The sequence below is a fragment of the Bos grunniens genome, chromosome 13 (genome assembly GCF_055505025.1).
Source record: "Bos grunniens cultivar Pamir isolate PY7600 chromosome 13, Bosgru_T2T1.0, whole genome shotgun sequence".
Classification (NCBI taxonomy): Eukaryota; Metazoa; Chordata; class Mammalia; order Artiodactyla; family Bovidae; genus Bos; species Bos grunniens.
Window position 1 is genome coordinate 69,606,985 of NC_141177.1, and position 22,376 is coordinate 69,629,360.

The window sequence follows — 22,376 nt, forward strand, 5'->3', positions numbered from 1 at the left end:
TAGGGTTTTTTCCAATGAGTTGGATCTTTGCATCAGGTGGCCAAAGTATTGGAGCTTCAGCATCAGTCCTTCCAATGAATATTCAAGGTTAATTTCCTTTAGAGTTGAGTGCTTTGATTTCCTTGCTGTATAAGGGACTCTCAAGAGTCTTCTCCAGCACCCTAGTTCAAAAACATCAATTCTTCAGTGCTCAGCCTTCTTTATAGCCCAACTCTCACATCCATGCATAGGTACAGGAAAAACCAAGCTATGACTATACAGAACTTTGTTGACAAAATTATGTCTCTGCTTTTTAATATGCTCTATTTTTATTACAATTTTCCTCATCTTTTTCTAGTTATTTTTAAGCATTTTTACTTTGTGGAAAAAAAAACCTGTCATGTCTTTTAACATTTTAAACATTATAACAATTTTAAACCTAAGACTATAATTTCATTCTCTAGACCTCAGAAAGTTCTATTTTGTATTGTTTTTTCTTTTTTTGTTGTTGTTCACATTGTCTTTTTGGATGCTTGGTTATATTATAAAAGTGTCACATGTTATATTTTAAAACTGTACTTAGCAATAACTTGAAAACTGGGATGATTTTTATCTTACCCCAGAGTGAATAAATTGGAACTTCCTAGTTGTTGGGAGCTAAAGAAATATTAGGCAACTTCAGTTGCAGTTTAGAGCCTGAAATGATTCACAGCAGAACTGCACTATCTTCAGTGTGTTGCCTTTTAAAATGTAAACTGTAGTCAGTGGTACAGGTATTCTTAAACCCTCCTGAGGGAGTGAGTGGTAGAGACTATCTGATAATTCACCTTCATCCCCAATAGAAGCAGGATTAATGACTGCACATCCTAGTTCTTCACTCTGGTTCTAGTTTCCATTGCTCTTAAAAATATGGTTCTTTAAACAAAACATAACAAAGCAACACATAACAAAAGCATAAAAAAATTCACTGTGAGAGTCCAGCAAGAATGCTCTATGAGATTGCATTCTCCCTGCCAGAAAGATATTTGCTGTACCATTGGTTCCCTGTGAGGTTCATTTAACACTGTGTAGCAAATCTCTTTATATCCAAAAAAAAATATGCACAGCCCTAGGCATATTCCTTCAATAGAAAGATTTATAACAGTTTATGATTTGCAACTTAATGGAGTAAGACGTCTCCTACAACACCCTTAACTGAGAACCAAGTCTACATCAAAATGGTTTTCTTAAGGGGTTCTTCACATGTTAACAAGCTTCATTACTTCTGAGATTTGATTTAGGAAATTCAGAGAGGAAAACAAAAGACCACAAGCTACACTTGGCACTCCACTACTCAGAAAAATAAGGAGCATCCTTATTTTTGAGGAATGTCCTTAGGACCAAACACCAATTCATTACTGACTATCCGTTTCAGAGCACCATAAGCATTTCAGGACCCAGGACAGCAACAGTCATTTCTTTTCTGTCCATTTGGTGTCTCCAAGAGCTGGCACATAGCAGATTCTCCACAAATTACACTGACTGGCAAGAATGCTTCATCACTATCTTCTACCCATCAGGCAAAAGAGTAGCCTTCTCAACGCAGACAGAAGTGTGTCCATCTGATTTGTAAAGGCCTTCAGAAAAGGCATGCCACCACCCTCAGAACCCTTTCCCATATCTCCCAGTAAACCTGGGCCCCTGAATGTGATCTGTTCACCAGCTGCTACAGCTTCCCACTGATCTGGCCAGAAATGCATTGGCTATTTTCCATTTCAGCAAGCTCACTCCTTAATCAACTTCTACAATGGCAAAGGAGGTGTTAGAAACAATCATAGTTCTGTGGCAATATTGAAATGTATCTAATTCTGAAGCACTGAAAAGGTTAAAATAGAAAAAATCCATCCATAAAATGAGCCTTAAATAAATTTCATCTCATGTATTTGGACAAATCTTTTCACAATGAATATAAGGAGGTGAAAACATGATTCTCATTTAATGTTAACCAGGACGTCAGGTTTCACATGAAGATGAGCTTATTTCTGGCTTCAGATTTACTTAGCATGATTATGTTCCTCAACATTTTCTTTCTCCTATTGAGGCAAAAGAAGTTTGGGGCTTGTGTTATAAGATTGAAATACAAAAATATTTATTACTTTAAATTGATATAGGTTCTTAAAACTATTATTTTGCTGTGGAAATATGAGCTTCTCCATCCATAAAATTCTTGAAGGACAACTCCAGGGAATTCCAGGCAAATAAATAATGCATATCAGATCTCAAAAGGAGAATGAATGTTAAAACTCTGGGTTACAGATTTCACATCTATGAAATTTTAGTTTTTACTGGAAATACAACTTCAATTTTTACCCAAAAGAGGGCGAGGGATGAGGTTCTACTGGGGAACAAAATGATTCACTTTAACAATATCTTTTTAAAATTTATTTTCCATTTATTACATTATAGGCTCTATGAGTATAGGATTTTATTTTGTTCAGTGATGTATCTCAACTCCTAAGACAATTCTGAGCACAGAGGCAGCACTTAATACATACAGAATTCTGATTGTGTTTGTCCATGTGTTTCTCACAAAAGTGGTTAACTGCTAGTAGACCTTCAGAAGAGGGTTACCATGCTCAGGAAGCTATTTCCCTCAAATAAGGATCTGAGACATATACCTAAGTTTTGCTGTTGTTGTTCGATTACTGAATCATGTCTGACTTTTTGTGACCCCCATGGACTGCAGCCAGGCTCCCCTGTCCTTCGCTCTCTCCTGGAGTTTGCTCAGATTCACATCTATTGAATCGGCAATGCTATGTAACCATCTCATTCTCTGCTGTCCTCTTCTCCTTTTGCTTTCAGGCTTTCCCAGCATCAGGATCTAGATCATAAATCTTGAAATATTCTTAAACATTATTCTGCCAGTTGCATAAGGATGTTTTGGGTTGGGAATGCTGCTAAGCCCCATAAAGCTCTGTGCTTTCAATGCAATGAGCCTTTGAATTGGTGATTCATCCATCAGTAACTGCCTTCTGATCTTAGATAATAAACTCTTAATGGGAAAACATTATGTCTTTATAACTGGTATGTTGAGTGTATAACCTGTGGAATACAATGAACCACAATTTTAATACCTTTTCCTCCCACTACTCCTTTTACATTTAGACTTTGGCAACAACTTCTTTTGCATTGGAATGCAAAAGTGGGCAAAATCCTTAGTTTTTCTGTTTACTATTAAATAGATATCATATGGTAATTCTTTGTCACAAAATATAACTTGATCTATTAACTAGAATAAGACCAATCCAGCCATTAACAAACATTTCAACTTCATTCAAAGTTAGGACTTCCTTCCTAGCACTACCTTTAGACCCAGGCCCCTGAGAGGTCTGGGACCCCTGCTCAGTATCCCATGCTTTGCTGCCACGGCTGCTAAGTCGCTTCAGTCATGTCCGACTCTGTGCGACCCCATAGATGGCAGCCCACCAGGCTCCCCCATCCCCAGGATGCTCCAGGCAAGAACGCTGGAGTGGGTTGCCATTTCCTTCTCCAATGCATGAAAGTGAAAAGTGAAAGTAAAGTCGTTTAGTCGTGTCCGACCCTCAGCAATCCCATGGACTGCAGCCTTCCAGGCTCCTCTGTCCATGGGGTTTTCCAGGCAAGAGTACTGGAGTGGGGTGCCATCGCCTTCTCCGATCCCATGCTTTACTTATGACAAAAAATACTAAAACATCCATTAAAGAAATTAGGAGTGCCTCTGTCACTTTAGAGCCTGATGTTCAGGGCTGGCAAAGTAGGATCCATAATTCTAAACATCCACTCTGGTATATCATCCAGGATACAATAAAACATGTATCCAAATCTCTTATCCATGTTCTTGAAACAAAAGAACACTGTCTCTCAATGCCAGGAAGATTTAAGAGCTGTGTCACTGCTGATGTCAGAAGCAGATAGTGGGTGAGATTCCTGGAATATTTAAACAGTAGAAATGCTTGAATAAATGAACTAATCACAAAGATTAGGATCACCCTGCTGAAAGCATTTCATAGACAAGGGCTCCCCCACTAGCAAATACTAGTAGTATTAATTTGTTTGCCAGATGCTGTTATTATCATGTTTATTGGAGATTTTATTTGGGTCACTTGCTTTCTCTACCTCTCAGTCTACTGTAACTCTGAAAATAGGAGAGAAATAAACTGATTAGTCACCTAACCCTTTCCTCATTAGTAAGAGGAAAACAAAAATCAATTTGTCAAATCCTTCTGAAGAAATTATTAACATAACAGACTTTCACATAATGAGGTCTTACTTTCTAGTAATGATAAATGTCCATTTTCTTGCCTTATATCCCAACTGATGGTTCTAGAAGTATTCATAGATCAAAGCTGCATTTGCAATGGTTGGTTATATATGGTGACTGAGAACTATTTTGCACTTATAAGCAGTTCAGAATAATCTAAAATAGAAAGATGGATACATAGATACATAAATAATGATTTGATGCTTTTGAACTATGGTGCTGGAGAAGACTCTAGAGAGTCCCTTAGACAGCAAGGAGATCAAACTAGTCAATCCTAAAGAATATCAATCTTGAATATTCATTGGAAGGACTGATGATGAAGCTCCAATACTTTGGCCACCTGAAGCAAAGAGCCAACTCACTGAAAAAGACCCTGATGCTGGGAAAGACTGAAGGCAAAAGGAGAGGGGGTGACAGAGGATGAGATGGTCAGATAGCATCACCAACTCAAGGACATGAATTTGTGCAAACTCTGGGAGATAGTGGAGGACAGAGGAGCCTGGCATGCCACAGTCCATAGGGTTGCAAATAGCCAGACACAACTGAATGACTGAAAAACAACAAGAAATAAATGATAAACACAGATGCAACACCTTTCACAGCATTATACATATCTAGATATTACTTTGAGAGAAAACTGGTCATTTATAGGCCATATTATTTAAAATATTTTATAATATTTCCCATAATAAGCAGCAAAGACATGGAAGCAACATAAATGTCCATCAGTAGCAGAATGGATAAGGAAGGTGTGGTACATATACACAATGGAATATCAGCCATGAAAAAAGAATGAAATACTGCCATTTGTAGCAACATGAATGGACCTAGAGATTATCATACTAAGTGAAGTTAGAGAAAAATAAAAAACGTATGTGATCACTTACTTGTGGAATCTAAAATATGATACAAATTAACTTATTTACAAAACAGAAACAGAATCACAGACATAGAAAACAAACTTATCATCACCCGGGTGAAACAAATTGAGGGATATATTAGGAGTTTGGGATTAAGAGACACACACTTCTATATTAAAAAAAAAAAATCAACAACACAGTCCTACTGCACAGCACAGGAATATCTTGTAATAACCTATCAGTTTAGTTCAGTCACTCAGTCATGCCCGACTCTTTGTGATCCGAAGGACTGCAGCACTCCAGGCTTCCCTGTCCATCACCAACTCCTGAAGCTTGCTCAAACTCATGTCCATTGAGTCGGTGATGCCATCCAACCATTTCATCCTCTGTTGTCTCCTTCTCCTCCTGCCTTCGATTTTCCCCAGCATCAGGATCTTTTGTAATGAGTCAGTTCTTTGCATCAGGTGGCCAAAGGACTGGAGTTTTAGCATTAGTCCTTCCAATGAATATTCAGGACGGATTTCCTTTAGGATGGACTGGTTTGATCTCCTTACTGTCCAAGGGATTCTCAAGTCTTCTCCAACACAACAGTTCAAAAGCATCAGTCCTTCAGGGCTCAGCTTTATGGCCCAACACTCATATCCATACATGACTACAGGAAAAACCGTAGCTTTGACTAGATGGATCTATATAGGTAAAGTAGTGTCTCTGCTTTTTAATATGCTGTCTAGGTTGGTCAGAGGTTTTCTTCTAAGGAGCAAGCATCTTTTAATCTAATGGCTGCAGTCACCATCTGCAGTGATTTTGGAGCCTAAGAAAATAAATTCTGTCACTGTTTCCATTGTTTCCCCATTTATTTGCCATCAAGTGATGGGACTGGATGCCATGATCTTAGTTTTTTGAATGCTGAGCTTAACCTAGTAATAGCCTATAATGGAAAATAATATATATGTAAAGGAATATTATATATATAATGGAAAATATATATTTATATATGATATATATAATATATATAATGGAAATATATATATATATATATATATAAACTGAGTCACTTTCCTATACACCAGAATCTAACAACATTTTAAATCAACTACACTTCAATGAAAAAGAAGTCTGCACAATTTTTCTCCCCTTTCCACACTTCAATTCCCTTTTGTATTTTTTACCTGGCTGTAGGATCTATACAACATTTGTTCTGGTAACTGATATTTACTGTATTGTTGAAAACATATTATTGAGACACAACTAGCTTTTAAAATCCTGGTACATCTGTTATAGCTCATTGTTATATTCACTGGACACCTTCTTTATTATTCTAATGCTAATGTGCAATATATCATAAAATATTAATGGTGGAAAAATCCTTTGAAAATAATAAGATTTCTTAGCTACCAGCATATATTGGCAAAACCTTGACACTTGATAAAATAAATATGACTGGCTCCCACCACTTAAGAATCTGACCCTAAAGCTGAGGCTTCCTACTCATCCAGTTTTTAAAAGCTGCACAGCTGATTTTGATGCCATCTCAGTTTAAAATGGAAAATTGTGTTTCATTTCACTTTACATGTGAACAAACAGAAACCCAGAGAGACAAAGAAAGTGAACCGATTCAGTAAAGAGGAAACGTTGGGGCTAGGAACAGGCTCCAACTCCGCATCTCATGTTCTTTCCACTTCACCAAATGTTGATCTGCTATTATCTAAGTCTTTTGATGGTAGTTTTTCTGTTCACCAGTGTCATTATTCCCCATCAGGAAAGGGTTCCACAAGTAGGAAATTACTCCCCAAAGGGTTTTAGAGGAAATCATGGGAGCAGGATAGAAATTTACTGTGCTGTTTGAAGGTAGAAAACCAGACATGTCCCAGAGAAATATAGGTAATTCTTTAGTCTACAATGAAGTCATTTAGTTCTACTGGCTGTCAGCATTTGCAGTATCACCAGATGAGGAATGCTCCTAACTCATGGCTCACAAAACAAATCAATTGTTACATTCTACTAGTAAAGTAGTACCTGAATGCTACTCTGGAGAATCTGACTTACAATTAGGTCTCATAATAACAACATTACAGGTGAAAGCAAAGTTTTCAGACTGATGAATCTGTACAAGACTGTTTTATTGGAAGGACTTAAAATGCAATCACTAACATCCTTCAAATAAATAGATTCTTAAAGATGAAGTATGCTCTTTCTGTTCCCATCACATTCCCTCAATAAACTCACCAGTTTGCTTTTTTTCCCCCCAGAGAACTATCAGAACTATTCCTAATGTCTTATAGGGCAACCCAAATATTTGAGACCTTTTCTAGCAGGGCTAATATAGCTGTTTGCCAGCCTAAACTCATTGAGTCTAGATTGTTTGGTAGTTTTGTTTTTTAAAGGAAGCTGACACATCCTTTCACAAATGGTCTCAATAATAAAATTTATCAAGTTTCAAATTAGTTTATGCTTAAATATTAAAATTAACTTTCAGTTCTTAGGAAATGAAAAACAATTAAGATCAATCATTCTGATTTCTTTGATCTTCATGACTTCATTGTTATTCAATCTGGTTAGGTGGGCACCTCTTCAATCATGGAACCACCAAATTCGAGAGAACTCTAGGGTTCATCTCTTCAGCCTCCTTCCAAATGCTATGATTGATCGATGTCTTCCTCAAAGAAATCTGATGTTCTGCAAAAGTATACTTTAAAATAGTGTTAGGGGAAAATGGGTTAGAGGCAGTCTGCTCCAACCCTAAGAAATGCTGAGTCTGCTGAGTTATGGAAATCAGGGGAAAAACGTAGAAAGTGCTGTGCAGTGGCCTCTTCAAAGACCAAATTCAAAACCAAAGGTGGTAGAGGAGGAAATGAGCAACTTTTGAACATTGTATTCTTTCGTGTTCTGTGTGTTTACTGCCTCAGTTGACTTTGTTTTACTTGGTTAACAGTACAAACCATTAACATCCTTAGAACAATCACACGAATGCAACTTCCATGTTACAATGACACCATTCCCCTCCTGGGTGAGTGGGAATTTTGCACTTACCATCCTATTTTGCATTACAGAAATGTGTTATATTGAAAGAGACTGCATAGATTCTTCTGGCCATTCAAAGTAATATTCAGGCTCTGTTTAAACATGCCATAACTGATAATCAGCTCTAGTTATTAGAATATTCTTTCTTTTTTCGAGAAAAGTGTTCCACCTATCTGCTGGTTTGAAATACATACTCTTTAGTAGGATAAACGGCTTTTTGCTAGAGGAAGATTTTGAATTATTGGAGGAGAGTTTTTTCTTCACATACCTGAACTCCATGCATGTGTGAGCATATGTAGTTTTTGAATGTGTTTAATAGCTTTAGTTCAGTCACTCAGTCACGTCTGACTCTGCAACTCCATGGACTGCAGCAAGTAAGGCTTCCCTATCCATCACCAACTTCTGGAGCTGGATCAAACTCATGTCCATCGAGTCAGTGATGCCTTCCAACCATCTCATCCTCTGTTGTCCCCTTCTCCTCCTGCCTTGAATTTTTCCAAGCATCAGGGTCTTTTCAAATGAGTCAGTTCTTCGCATCAGGTGGCCAAAATATTGGGCTTCAGCTTTAGCATCAGTCCTTCAACTGAATCCTCAGGACTGATTTCCTTTAGGATGGACTGGTTGGATCTCCTTGCTGTCCAAGGGACTCTCAAGAGTCTTCTCTAATACCACAGTTCAAAAGCATCAATTCTTCGGCGCTCAGCCTTCTTCATAGTCCAACTCTCACATCCATACATGACCACAGGAAAAACCATAGCCTTGACTAGACGAACCTTTGTTGGCAAAGTAATGTCTCTGCTTTTGAATATGCTATCTAGGTTGGTCATAACTTTCCTTCCAAGGAGTAAGCGTCTTTTAATTTCATGGCTGCAGTCACCATCTTCTGTGATTTTGGAGCCCAGAAAAATAAAGTCTGACCCTGTTTCCACTGTTTCCCCATCTATTTCCCATGAAGTGGTGGGACCGGATGCCATGATCTTTGTTTTCTAAATGTTGAGCTTTAAGCCAACTTCTTCACTCTCCTCTTTCACTTTCATCAAGAGGCTTTTTATTTCCTCTTCATTTTCTGCCATAAGGGTGGTGTCATCTGCATATCTGAGGTTATTGATATTTCTCCCAGCAATCTTGATTCCAGCTTGTGTTTCTTCCAGTCCAGTGTTTCTCATGATGTACTCTGCATATAAGTTAAATAAACAGGCTGACAATATACAGCCCTGACGTACTCCTTTTCCTATTTGGAACCAGTCTGTTGTTCCATGTCCAATTCTAACTGTTGCTTCCTGATCTGCATACAAATTTCTCAAGAGGCAGATCAGGTGGTCTGGTATTCCCATCACTTTCAGAATTTCCCACAGTTTATTATGATCCACACAGTTGAAGGCTTTGGCATAGTCAATAAAGCAGAAATAGATGTTTTTCTGGAACTCTCTTGCTCTTTCTATGATCCAGCAGATGTTGGCAATTTGATCTCTGGTTCCTCTGCCTTTTCTAAAACCAGCTTGAACATCTGGAAGTTCATGGTTCACATATTGCTGAGGCCTGGCTTGGAGAGTTTTGAGCATTACTTTACTAGTGTGTGAGATGAGTGCAATTGTGCGGTAGTTTGTGAATTTAACTCAGATGACCATTATATCTACTACTGCGGACAGGAATCCCTCAGAAGAAATGGAGTGGCCATTATGGTCAACAAAAGAGTCTGAAATGCAGTACTTGGATGCAATCTCAAAAACGACAGAAGGATCTCTGTTCGTTTCCAAGGCAAACCATTCAATACCACAGTAATCCAAGTCTATGCCCCAACCAGTAATGCTGAAGACGCTGAAGTTGAATGGTTCTATGAAGACCTACAAGACCTTTTAGAACTAACACCCCAAAAAGATGTCCTTTTCATTATAGGGGACTGGAATGCAAAAGTAGGACGTCAAGAAACACCTGGAGTAACAGGCAAATTTGGCCTTGGAATATGGAATGAAGCAGGGCAAAGACTAATAGAGTTTTGCCAAGAAAATGCACTGGTCATAACAAACACCCTCTTCCAATAAAACAAGAGAAGACTCTATACATGGACATCACCAGATGGTCAACACCGAAATCAGATTGATTATATTCTTTGCAGCCAAAGATGGAGAAGCTCTATACAGTCAGCAAAAACAAGACCAGGAGCTGACTGTGGCTCAGACCATGGACTCCTTATTGCCAAATTCAAACTGAAATTGAAGAAAAGTAGGGAAAACCACTAGATCATTCAGGTATAACTTAAATCAAATCCCTTATACAGTGGAAGTGAGAAATAGATTTAAGGGCCTAGATCTGATAGATAGAGTGCCTGATGAACTATGGACTGAGGTTCATGACATTGTACAGGAGACAGGGTTCAAGACCATCCTCATGGAAAAGAAATGCAAAAAAGCAAAATGGCTGTCTGGGCAGGCCTTACAAAGAGCTGTGAAAAGAAGAGAAGTAAAAAGCAAAGGAGAAAAGGAAAGATATAAGCATCTGAATACAGACTTCCAAAGAATAGCAAGAAGAGATAAGAAAGCCTTCAGTGATCAGTGTAAAGAAATAGAGGAAAACAACAGAATGGGAAAGACTAGGGATCTCTTTAAGAAAATCAGAGATACCAAAGGAACATTTCATGCAAAGATGGGCTCGATAAAGGACAGAAATGGTATGGACCTAACAGAAGCAGAAGATATTAAGAAGAGATGGCAAGAATACACAGAAGAACTGTACAAAAAAGATCTTCACAACCCAGATAATCATGATGGTGTGATCACTGACCTAGAGCCAGACATTCTGGAATGTGAAGTCAAGTGGGCCTTAGAAAGCATCACTACGAACAAAGCTGGTGGAGGTGATAGAATTCCAGTTGAGCTATTCCAAATCCTGAAAGATGATGCTGTGAAAGTGCTGCACTCAATATGCCAGCAAATTTGGAAAACTCAGTAGTGGCCACAGGACTGGAAAAGGTTGGTTTTCATTTCAATCCCAAAGAAAGGCAATGCCAAAGAATGCTCAAACTACCACACAATTGCACTCATCTCACAAATACCCATAGACAGGATGAATTAAGTAACAGACATTCATTTCTCACAGTTATGGAGCCTGGAAGTCCAAGATCAAACTTGGCACTGACTCAGCCCCTGGTGAGAAGCCTGTCCCTGATTTAAAGAACATCTTCAAGGACCCACCTCCTAATGCCATCACACTGGGGGTTAGATAGAATTCCACATATAAATTTTAGTGGGACACAAACATTCAGCCCCTAGTAGGAATCCTAGAAAACTAATAGACACACACACACACACACACACACACGCACACTCTCTCCCTCTCTCCCTCCCTCCCTCCCTCTCTCCCTCCCTCTCTCTCTCTTTCCCCTACCCGCCTGCCAAACTTGAAGTCTAGAAACTGACAGGGTAGTTTGGGGCTGGTATGGCTTCTGAGACCAGGTTCTTTCAACTTTCCTGCTCCACCTTCATACTCAAGGTGACTACTGGAACTGCAACCAGCAAGCCACATCCCAGGCAAGGAAAAAAAAAAAAGAAGAAGAAGAAGAAAGCTTAATGACTTGAAAGTTTATGAAACAGTTTGGAAAGAGGAACAGTTTAGTATAGGCTTCCCTGGTGGCTGAGAAGGTAAAGAATCTGCCTGCAATGCAGGAGACTCGGGTTCGATCCGTGGGTAAGGAAGATCCTCTGGAGAAGGGAATGGCAACCTGCTCCAGGATTCTTGCCTGGGAAATCCCATGGATAGAGGAGCTTGACTGGCTACAGTCCACGGGGTTGCAAAAGACTTGGCAGAACTTAGCAACTAAACAACAGTAACAATACTCAAGACCTTTTGCAGGACTCTTTAAATAGTCATTTCTTTTTTCCAGACCTACCAAAGCTCCTGCACTGCCCCAGTTCAATTTTTCTCCTTCTTCTCTATGGGATTCATTTTTCACCAGGCCATCCAAGAGCTATTCTGGTGCAGATATTTTAAAAAACTTGGACTGTTTCTAATCTTATTCATGAATTACAAAAGTCTGGTTGGCCCATGTTACTATGTAAATCTTTAAGCTATACAGTTGCCTCTTTTCATAATATCTGAAATGTTCCCTAAGGATAAAAGAGAAGTGAATGGATAAAGAGAAAAAAGTCAAATATTTCCTGCAAAAAGATATAAAACAGTACCTGTGTCTGATTTACTATGCACCACACGGGGAAGACTATTAAAACATATATTCCCTTAGCTTTCAGAAAACAGGTTTAAATATTCCATATCACAATAGAATTGTAAAATAACTGTAAAAAATAAATATCTCACTAAAAGTATTATTATACCATGTCTCAATATTTTCTCCAATGGCACTATATATTATTTAAATTCTAAGACAAACTCCTAGAAATACTAATTTTTTAAAATTTCCAAGTAGTTTTAAGCCACAGTGAGATTGTCTGAGATTTTTTACTATTTAGTGATTACCGATCTGAAAAATATATTTTTGTCCCTCTCTCTCTCTCAATCTTTAAAGATTGAAAGAGGACTATAGAAAGGCATGTTTCGAAACTTGCCTGTAGAGCATAAACCTAATGATCCAGTAACTTTTTAATTCTTTGTGAATTCTGTGTATGTGATATTTCTTCATGAAAAATAACAATATTACTAACAGTTTTGTTTCTTGCCTCTTTTTATCTATGAGATGTGTTTGGTCTTTTCTGCTACTAAAAAAAGAAAGTATTTCTAACATTGTAGATTTTCATTAAAATATAAGACAAATTCAATTATTCACTAAATTTGAATTCAAACTTTAAGATACATGCATTATATTTGTGTATGCTCATAAATATATATAAAAACGTCATGACAGTTCAGATAATGAAAATAAGAAACAGAAAATGATGAAATATCATAATTTGGATTCAAATATTTGCTTCCAATATGGAAAAAATCTGGACTATCTTTGAAACTATATCTCCCTTGTTAACTCTGAGACACATTCTTGACCTTTTAACCTAAAAGACATTAATATTTCACCCAGAAGACAAATAAACAGATGTGGCTTAATAACCATGGTGGGATTTTAGAATGTTGGTACATTTGGTCTCACTTTCCCATCTGTAAATGACATGTCAAAATGTAGGCAAGATGTTCAGGTACAGAGGTAGTTGTTGTAATATATTTCTTATTAACTAAACGTCGAGTTTTTACATGGACATTTTTCTCATAGAATCTCTAGAAAATTGATGATCTACTATAATTTTACCAATAAAAATATATGTAGACTAACAGCATACTATCTGAAAATAAACCACTCATTAAAAATATGACTTATTAGAATCTCAGAGAGAAAAACTGATTTTCAAATTAGAAAACAAATCCACAAAAATAAAATAAACAAGGTCAACTTGGAACATGATAGGGAGCAATAATGTTTCTTGCCTCAAATGTGCAGATTTCCATCTGTGAGGTACTTCTGCTTTCACAGTACACATATTCATAAATTCACATATTCTTTTATTTAAGAAATATTAATATCTGATATAAACCTATCACTTTGCAGCCATGGTGCTTGGTGCTATTAGTGTAATGATTATCAGTGCTGTGTTTCATGGCGCTTACAATCTATTGCATGAGACAGACAAGAATCCATTCATCAGAGATTATATTATTTTGTGAGTTATGTGCCACCAGAGAAGGCAATCTGATGCTTGGAGATTATACAACAAAACAAACTAGATTAGGGGTCAAGCGAGGGAAGAAAAAAATCCAACCTGAGCTCTGAGCTATGTGCAACTGTTAATAGGAAAAAGGAGATTGCATTTCAGACAGAAGTGGAACAAGATTAAAGAGACTAGGTGGGGAGAGACCATAGTGAATTTGAGAAAAGTTAGAAAGAAATCCCCCACAGTTGGGCACAGAGAACCATGGGAAGGGGGCAGAGGAGGGAGAGGAGGAGCACAGCCACACAGAGCCCTGTACTCATTTGGGGGGTTCTGTGTCTCAGAGCAAAGAGAAGCCACTGAACAGGGTAAGTCAGATATGGGCTTCAAAGGGATCAGAAAGTAAGCAAGCTACTGTTGCAGTCCAGTGAGAAATGATGATAGCTTCAGATACAGAGGTACCTGGGGAGATGGCATAGAGCGGTAAATTCAAAAGCGTAGATGCAAACACTGGAAGGACTTGTCGATGGACTGTATGTAAGAATATGATGAGGAAAAGGGAGAACGTCAGGGGTGAGTCCTACATCCACGCTTGCACAACTGAATGATCAATGAAACTGTTCTTAAGAACGCTGAAAGAGAGTCAGGCTTTTGAAGACAGATCACGCATTAGAAAGACTGGGATTGAAAGGCTTTAAGTATTGTAGCAAAGTCCAATCAGGAGACAGAAACCTTACCAGTAGTTTTAACACAGGGAATTTAATATAAAATTAACCTAGGTATAAAATTATTAACTAATTTAAGCATAAAGAGAAAAAAAGATGCATCAGATGTGTAAACTGCAGGAACAACTAGCATCCTTCTAGTTGAGTGCATAAGAGGAACAACAAGACAAATGTAGGATCTTAGAAGAGACTCTTAACAAATTCAAAAGATCTTTGAGAAGGTAATATCTTGACTGAACTGGACTGAGTGTCTAGGAACTCAAAAATGTCCCCCCACCCCCTCCCCCTCCTCCTGTGGGTCCAGGACACACAGCTCTGAGATGCAGAAACTGGCAGCCGGTTCTGATACCTGAGTTAAAGCTCTTTATGCAAGTGTTGGAAAATAAGTAAACTGGATTCAGCCGCTGTTTCAGGAAAGAATGGCTGTTGCAGGAATGAGGAAGCCACAGCACTGAGAGAAACCCCAAGCAAGAATTTGCCCATCAGAAGCAACTGCGTCCCCGCTCTCCCCCCCGCCCCCCGCCCCCCCGCCGCCCCGCCCCGCCCCGCCCCGCCCAACACACACACAACAAGAAAGATAAAAAGACTGATTCTTCCAGCCTTCAGTCTTCCCCTGATGCTCCTACCGGCAGAGGCTAAAAGGAATGCCCAGGAAGAAATGTCGTTTTCAGGCTCCCAGTCAGAGCATCACAAAGTAAAGTGAGAAAGAATGAATTTAAAGCTAAGAGGCAATAACATAATGCTTAACATGACATCCAAGTGGAAATGACAACCAGGGCAGTGACTGTATGATCCTGAGACTCAAGTGAGGTCTGATGTGTATAGTGGAGGGTCTTCAGCACATTGAACCCATGATGCTGCCTGGGAGGGAGGAGAGAATGACTGGGTAGGGTCTTGAGGAGCTGGATTCTTGACAGTTGAGGCAAACAGTCCAATGAAAACTGGGAAAGAGAAACCACAGTGTTAAGAGAAAACAGGGTAGGAGACTTTGTGTTAAATTTTAAAATGATGGGAAATACCCTTTGAAAATATAGTGTTCAACATTGTTAGAGCTGCTGAAAAGTCAAGTTACACGATCAGTGAAAACAAACAGGCTTTAGGCTTTTTAAATATATATATATATATAATATGTTTATAAACATAAACCTCCTCTTTGCAGGGAGGAACTGGTCCCAGGATGTGTGTGAGTGCCTGGGGTTTTCTGGTTTATGCATTTCTGAGTGAGTGGGTGTGTTTGCATGTTTTTATGTATGTGTTTACATGTTTTTTCATGCCTTTTAAAAAATTCCTCCTACTGCATAAAGTGCACTAATCATGGTCTCCTACTCATTCTGGAGAGCAGTGTCCAGCTTAGGGAGTCCAAGGTGCCTTAGGACCAGCCATAGACTGTGAACTCTTCAGAATACCTTGGGTTTCTGGAGTAAGGGTCGTTTGCCACCTCCCCCCACCCCCACTCATCCCCCGCCAAGGACCTTGGCTCAACGTGCACAAGGAAGGCCATTTCATTCAATGTAACCCTTACCCCTGTCTAGTTACGGGACCATCCACTCCGCCACGGTCCGCGGCATCTGGTCCTTGTTTCGGAGGGTTGCTGTTTCCCGGTGAAGGCAGGTGCCCTAAGCACTCTACAGGTCAGAGTCGGGAGCTCCTCTCTAGGGTATCCCTGTCGGCCCTGACCTGCGTGTCCCCAGGCAGTGGCAGAACTGGGGTGTCCCGCTCCGTTGACTATCCAAGGTCCTAGGCAACTACAGGGGACACTCTGTGGTTTGTGTGGATGCAGAGGCAAGAGGGCATCAGACAGCACTGTACTCACGTTTGCAGGAAGAGGAGGCAGAGGGTGGCTGCAGACCCGACAGGTGAAGAAGACAGCGCCTGCTGACATCAGGCCAGCTCCCACTCAGGCCCTCTGCACGCAGGACATAGCTTATTTTCTGATTTCAGAATGGACCAGGTCATTGGGGTTCACTGAGGACTTGCACAGCAGCAGACACCCGCTTAAGCAGAGGAGCCCACGAGGCTGTGGCAATCTTTGGGGGCTGCTGTTCCGGGCGGCGCACTTTACTCCTGAACTCGCCTGAGGGTGGTCCCTCCTGGGCTCAGCCCGTGAAAAAGAGCAGCAGGTCATCTGCAGGAGCCTTGGGGGCTCTGATTAGGGCGACGAGGAGTTCACGAGCTCCAGGCTTTGCAGGACAGGTGGTGCAAGTGAAACCCCTTAGGAGGAGCCTGGAGGGAGGGGGTCTTCGCACAAGGGTACCCACCTGTTTTTCATCCTAGGACTCTATTGCCAGGCGCCTGCATCTCTCGAGATCCCGCGAGATGAGATCCTGCTTCCTGGGACCTGTAGTCTCGCCACAGTGCCTGCGGGTGATTCTTTCTCCGAAGGCTTCCTGGTGCTCTGCGCATGCCAGCCTATCTCTGGCAACTTTAAAAAAAGAGCTCTCTTGGTGGTGATGTCAGCCAAACTTTCAGTAGTAAAGAATCCACCTGCAAATGCAGGAGATGGAGGTTAGATTCCCTAGGTGGGAAATATTCCCTGGAGAAGGAAATGGAAGCCCATTCTAGTATTCTTGCCTGGAGAATCCAATGAACAGAGGAGCCTGGCAGGCTATAGTCCAAAGGGTGGCAAAGACTCAGACACGACTGAGTAGCCATGCAGACTTGTGAATCAAAGATGACCCAAGTGGATTGAGAGGTGAGTGGGGTTGGGAAAGCGAGAAGAGTCAAAACTTTGTACTAACTCCAGCCTCTGCAAAGGAAGTCCAAGAAGTAAGTAGTAGAAATATGGAATTGTGAGGGGTTTCCTGGTTTGATTTTTAAAAGGGGGATAAACTTGACTAAATTAATCTATTCCATGAGATTATCGGAATGAGAGGAAGTTACACATAGAAGAGAAAGAAGAGATCATTGGTGAAAGTCACCTGAGAAGGCAGGTGACCCTAGACATGTAAGACACATTAGGAAAGAGGATTTAAAAAAATAACTGTGGTGATCTGTTTTTATTAAACAATTGTTTTAATCAGTTCAGAAAGGTGAAGAAATATGCATTAATACTATAATTTGTAATCACATAATTACCATTACCTGTGCTCTGGTTTTTTTTTTTTTATGTGGGTTAGAATTACCATCTGAGGTTACTTGTTTTCAGCCTAAGAACTGTCTTAAGAATTTTGTTAAAGGGATATCTGCTAGCAACATATTATTTCAGTTTTTTTAATCTAAGAATGTCTTTATTTTGTCTTTACTTTTGAAAGATAGCTTTGATGGATATCGGATTGTTAGTTGACAGCTGTTTTCTCTGAACAATTTAAATATGTTTTTCAACTGCCTTCCAGGCTGTATGGTGTTTGATGAGCGAAGTCAGCTGTTGAAATCATATATTTTGAATCTTATTAAAAGACACCACATCAACTTTCATGTTAATTTTAAAATTGATGCTGAAAATACAAAGTCCTGTTTTTCTTTTTAAAATTTATACAAACTGGAAGTAATGGCTACAGATTGAGCAAAAAAGTATTAGTTGCTTAAGAACTATATATTTACTAAAACTTCTCAAACAGCCAAAACTGATAGTTCCTCTTTCTAGACCCTAAACAAGTCATGATTTTCCTTGAAAAACAAACAGATCCTCATAAAGCAATTGAAAATGATGTATGAAATTGCTGAAAATAGTTCCACAATGTGGACCCATAAACATATGTCAGTACTGCTACTACATCTAAGTCGCTTCAGTCGTGTCCAACTCTGTGCTACCCCATAGATGGCAGCCTACCAGGCTCCTCTGCCCATGGGATTTTCCAGGCAAGAATACTGGAGTGGGTTGTCATTTCCTTCTCCAATGTCAGTACTATGTTTCCTAAAATTTGTTTCATGAATGATCAGTGCTGTAAGAAGCTCATGGAGTAAATTTATGGTCAAATAAATTTGGGAAATTCTACTTCCTCAATCTCTCTGAAATAGTTCCCTATTTAAGATTCTGCAGTGTATTACACTAATAATTCTACTCTGTCTATTCTATTTGGGCAGAGGACCCTTTATTCATGGGTGTATTAACATCCTATAAGCTAGTGTTCTATGGACCACACTTTAGAAACTGTGACCTGAGGAAAGAGTCTGTTAACAAGCTATAGATCAGATATCTTACCAGCCACATTGTCTTAAAAATAAGATTCTTTCATTGTGCCTGATTTCACAAGTTTTTCTCTAAGTTTTATACAAATTTTCACATCATTTCTCACCTTATAATGCCAATCTACTCAAAATGTAGATTATTTGTTCTTTTAATATGAGTCCCAGTTATTATACTTCTTGTCATCCACCATCCTTTTTGTCCCCACTCATTTGCCTTGATGATTTTGGAGTAAAATAAGATAGATGAAGGTAATTTCATTCAAAAAATAAAGGTAGTGTCTTCTGTATATTACCTTGTCCTGGGTACTTATGTATTCTACAAGATGTAAATATTATTTCATGTAAAAGATCGTCCCTTCTTCCTTGCAACCAAGACAATAGATTTTACTTAAACAGAGTCACAAGATCATCTCTCCCCTAACATCCTAAGGTGCCATTGATTGAAGACAGTTCTTTACTATTGTATTTGGTTCACTTGTACAAAAACTAATCATAATAGTTTGTTCTACCTGTTTAAGTGGCCCTCTAACGTCATCAATTAATAAAACTAATGACAAAAAGGTGATATTTTCACCTTTACCTCAAATTGAAATATACTGTAGAGATGCACAGTACTTGCAGTATTTCAAATACAGGATTGCCTTCTTATTAGCAAAATGCAGTTACACAACTAACTGGCTGTTACACTGAGTGTGATCCAGGTTTGGCCCACACCTCTTCTCCTGCTGGCAGTGCAGGAGTTTGTCTACTTTTGGGCCCCTTTCAATATGTTTTATTATTTAAGCCAAGAGAATGGTCACTCCGTAGATGTTCTTGGCAACCCCAAGGCACAGATTCTGGGCTCTTGTATTTATCTTTTTCCCAACAGGAGCAATATGCAAATAAGTGCCTAATTTCTTGGCTTAGTAGCCAGTGAAGCGTTTTACTAGGCCTACTTGCTAGGTTTTGTTGCAGCCACACTTTTTCCCTTATGCCAGTTCCATGTTAAATGGCTGATTATCACTTCTGATTATTTGTGATGATGGGCTTCTTGCAGAGTGATTTTAATTTAAATGATTTATTTCATTGGCTAATCCTGACTCTTCATTGATTTTACACTCTGGCCTATAATTTGTGGTACTTACTCCCCTAAATTTCTTCTACCCTTGTGTTGCTCTTCCGTTACTCAGTCCTGTCCAACTCTTTGTGACCCCATGGACTGCAGCACGCCAGGGTTCCCTCTTCTCCACTGTCTCCCAGAGTTTGTTCAAACTCATGTCCATCAAGTTGGTGATGCCATCCAACCATCTCATCCTTTGTCATCTCTTCTCCTCCTGCCTTCAATCTTTCCCAGCATCAGGGTCTTTTCCAACAAATTGGCTCTTTGCATCAGGTAGCCAAAGTATTGGACCTTCAGCTTCAGCCCTTCCAATGAATATCTAGGGTTGAGATCCTTTAGAATAGATTGGTTTCATCCCCTTGTAGTCAAGGGACTATCTAAAGTCTTCTCCAGCCACTCTTAAGAAGAGTGGAGAACTAAAATTTTAAAATTTTAGAAAAATTTATGTGTAACATGATAAAATCAATATTTGTAACTAATTTGTTCTAAGTTCACTTATGTATCTAAATCCTCATATTCTTTTTGATATAAAGAATAGACATGATCTTTGACATTGAAGATCATCTAGGCCGGTTTTTAAATAATGTAGTAAGCATTATCCAAAATATCTAATTGTCATAACTGGTCCTAGAATTGGAAGGTAGTAGTTTAGTCGCTAAGTCATGTCCAACTCTTGGGACCCCATGGACTATAGCCCACCAGGTTCCCCTGTTCGTGGAATTTCCCAGGCAAGAATACTGGACTGGGTTGCCATTTCCTTCTCCAAGGGATCTTTTTGACCCAGGGATCAAACCCAGGTCTCCCCCACTGCAGGTAGATTCTTTACTGACTGAGCGGCCAAGGAAGCAGAAGTAGAGTAGTGTTAAAAGAACCTGCCTGCCAATGCAGGAGACATAAAAGGCAGTGGTTCAATCCCTGGGTGGGGAAAATCCCTGGAGAAGGAAGTGGCAACCCACTCCAGTATTCTTGCCTGGAGAATCCCATGGGCAGTGGAGCCTGGCAGACTATGGGCCATAGGGTCGCAAAGAGTCGGACATGACTGAAGTGACTTAGCACACTCACAAAAGTGCTAGTTGCCTAGTTGTGTCCGACTCTTTGCAACTCCATGGACTGTAGCCCACCAGGCCCCTCTGTCCACGGAATTCTCCTGCAAGGATATCAGAGTCAGTTGCCATTCCCTTCTCTGGGGGATCTTCCTGACCCAGGGATCGAACCCAGGTCTTGTGCATTGCAAGCAGATTCTTTACCATCTGAGCCACTGGGAAAGCCCCAGAATTGGAGTAAATATATAGATAAAGTCTGAAATGATGACAGCTTGGTTTTAGGTAGATACAGCAGGAGACACTCTGCTGAGAAATAATTGAAGCAGTTCAAGATGGAACTAGTAAGGTTTCCAGTTAAAACAACAGCAGTGGAAGGGGTGATAATTAGCAGGGCTTCTGAAAATATTTCAGTAAGAAAATATATATTACTGCACAAAGCACACTGAATGTATCTCATGACAGCTTTTCCCTCCCAACTCCATGCTAGAACAATGTGAGGATAAAATAAACCTAATGTTACACCCAGACATAAATCAGAGGATTTCTGAGGCCTTAAATTACCTACAGAGAAAAGGAAACATATTTTTTGGCTTTTATTTCATTTTATTTTGGTTTGGGAAGCCTGTTAGAGAACAGGGAGGCTGCTTGAGAAGGCTGGCACCAGTGTTCTCAGAGCAAGGATGTACTGACAGCCCTCAGAAAGAAGTCTGTTCCCACCCCTATATACCAGGAAGCCCTGACATTTGGGAGCCAAAATTGGAGGGGTGACTGCAATTTTGACAACATGTTTCAGCGGGCTTACTAAAACAAGTTTTAAAGAAGTAGTAACTTTGGTGGCTTTAGCATGATCTGAAAAGCACCGGCAGCTTTGCCTCCTAAATAACTCTTGTCTCAAATTGAAAATAAGAATGAAGAAATCATTCAAAAGTTTAATAAAAACATAAACAGTATCAAAATACATTGGAAAAGAAGTAAAGCCGTGTGAAAAGGAACATCAGTGACACATTATTGTTAAAAATAAAGACAATAGATATATAAGAACAGTGTTATTATGTAAAGATAAAAGAAGACAGGGAAAATTAGTAAAGTATTATCAGATAAAATAAAGATGGATAAAGAAAAAGTAGTGAAAGGCTAAATAAAAATAAAATTTAGCTTTTTAAAAATAAAATTTTAATACACTTAGACAACCTGATAAAGCCAAAATAAGCCAAAATAAACAGGTTGAGTATGCAAACTGATACATTATCACAGATATAGAAATGGTTAAACATACCATAAAATTGTAAATATGTAGTAAAGAATATTATATGCAATTTGATGGAGGTAAGCTTGAAAATCTAGAGGAAATGCAAATTTTTTTCTAAAATTTAATTAGCAAAACTGACCCCAAAAGTGAGAAAATCTGACCAATTATAGTAGAAATTGAGAAGATTGATAAAAATCTAACAAAAATAGTAAGGTAGAAGAGTCAGACTTGTGAGTTGATTTCTGTTTTAACTTTAGCAGCTATGTGTGTTTTAAACTGTTGGAAGACATCCAAAAAATATGACTTCCCAACTCATTTTTAAACTTTTTTTAAATTGAAGTGTAT

At 39.1% G+C, this 22,376-nt stretch overlaps 1 long non-coding RNA gene across 7 annotated transcripts in view; it reads right to left on the reverse strand.

Annotated features, from left to right (window-relative positions):
• The window catches only part of LOC147361186 (uncharacterized), a 430,912-nt gene extending 414,228 nt beyond the window's left edge, over positions 1–16,684 (reverse strand). Inside the window, exon 1 of one of the 7 annotated variants that reach the window (XR_015139864.1) lies at positions 16,326–16,684. This is a non-coding gene — a long non-coding RNA (uncharacterized LOC147361186). The remainder of the gene's footprint in view (positions 1–16,325) is intronic. The other 6 variants (XR_015139868.1, XR_015139866.1, XR_015139863.1 and 3 more) reach the window with 6 other exon arrangements.
• Positions 16,685–22,376: the final 5,692 nt, after the last annotated feature.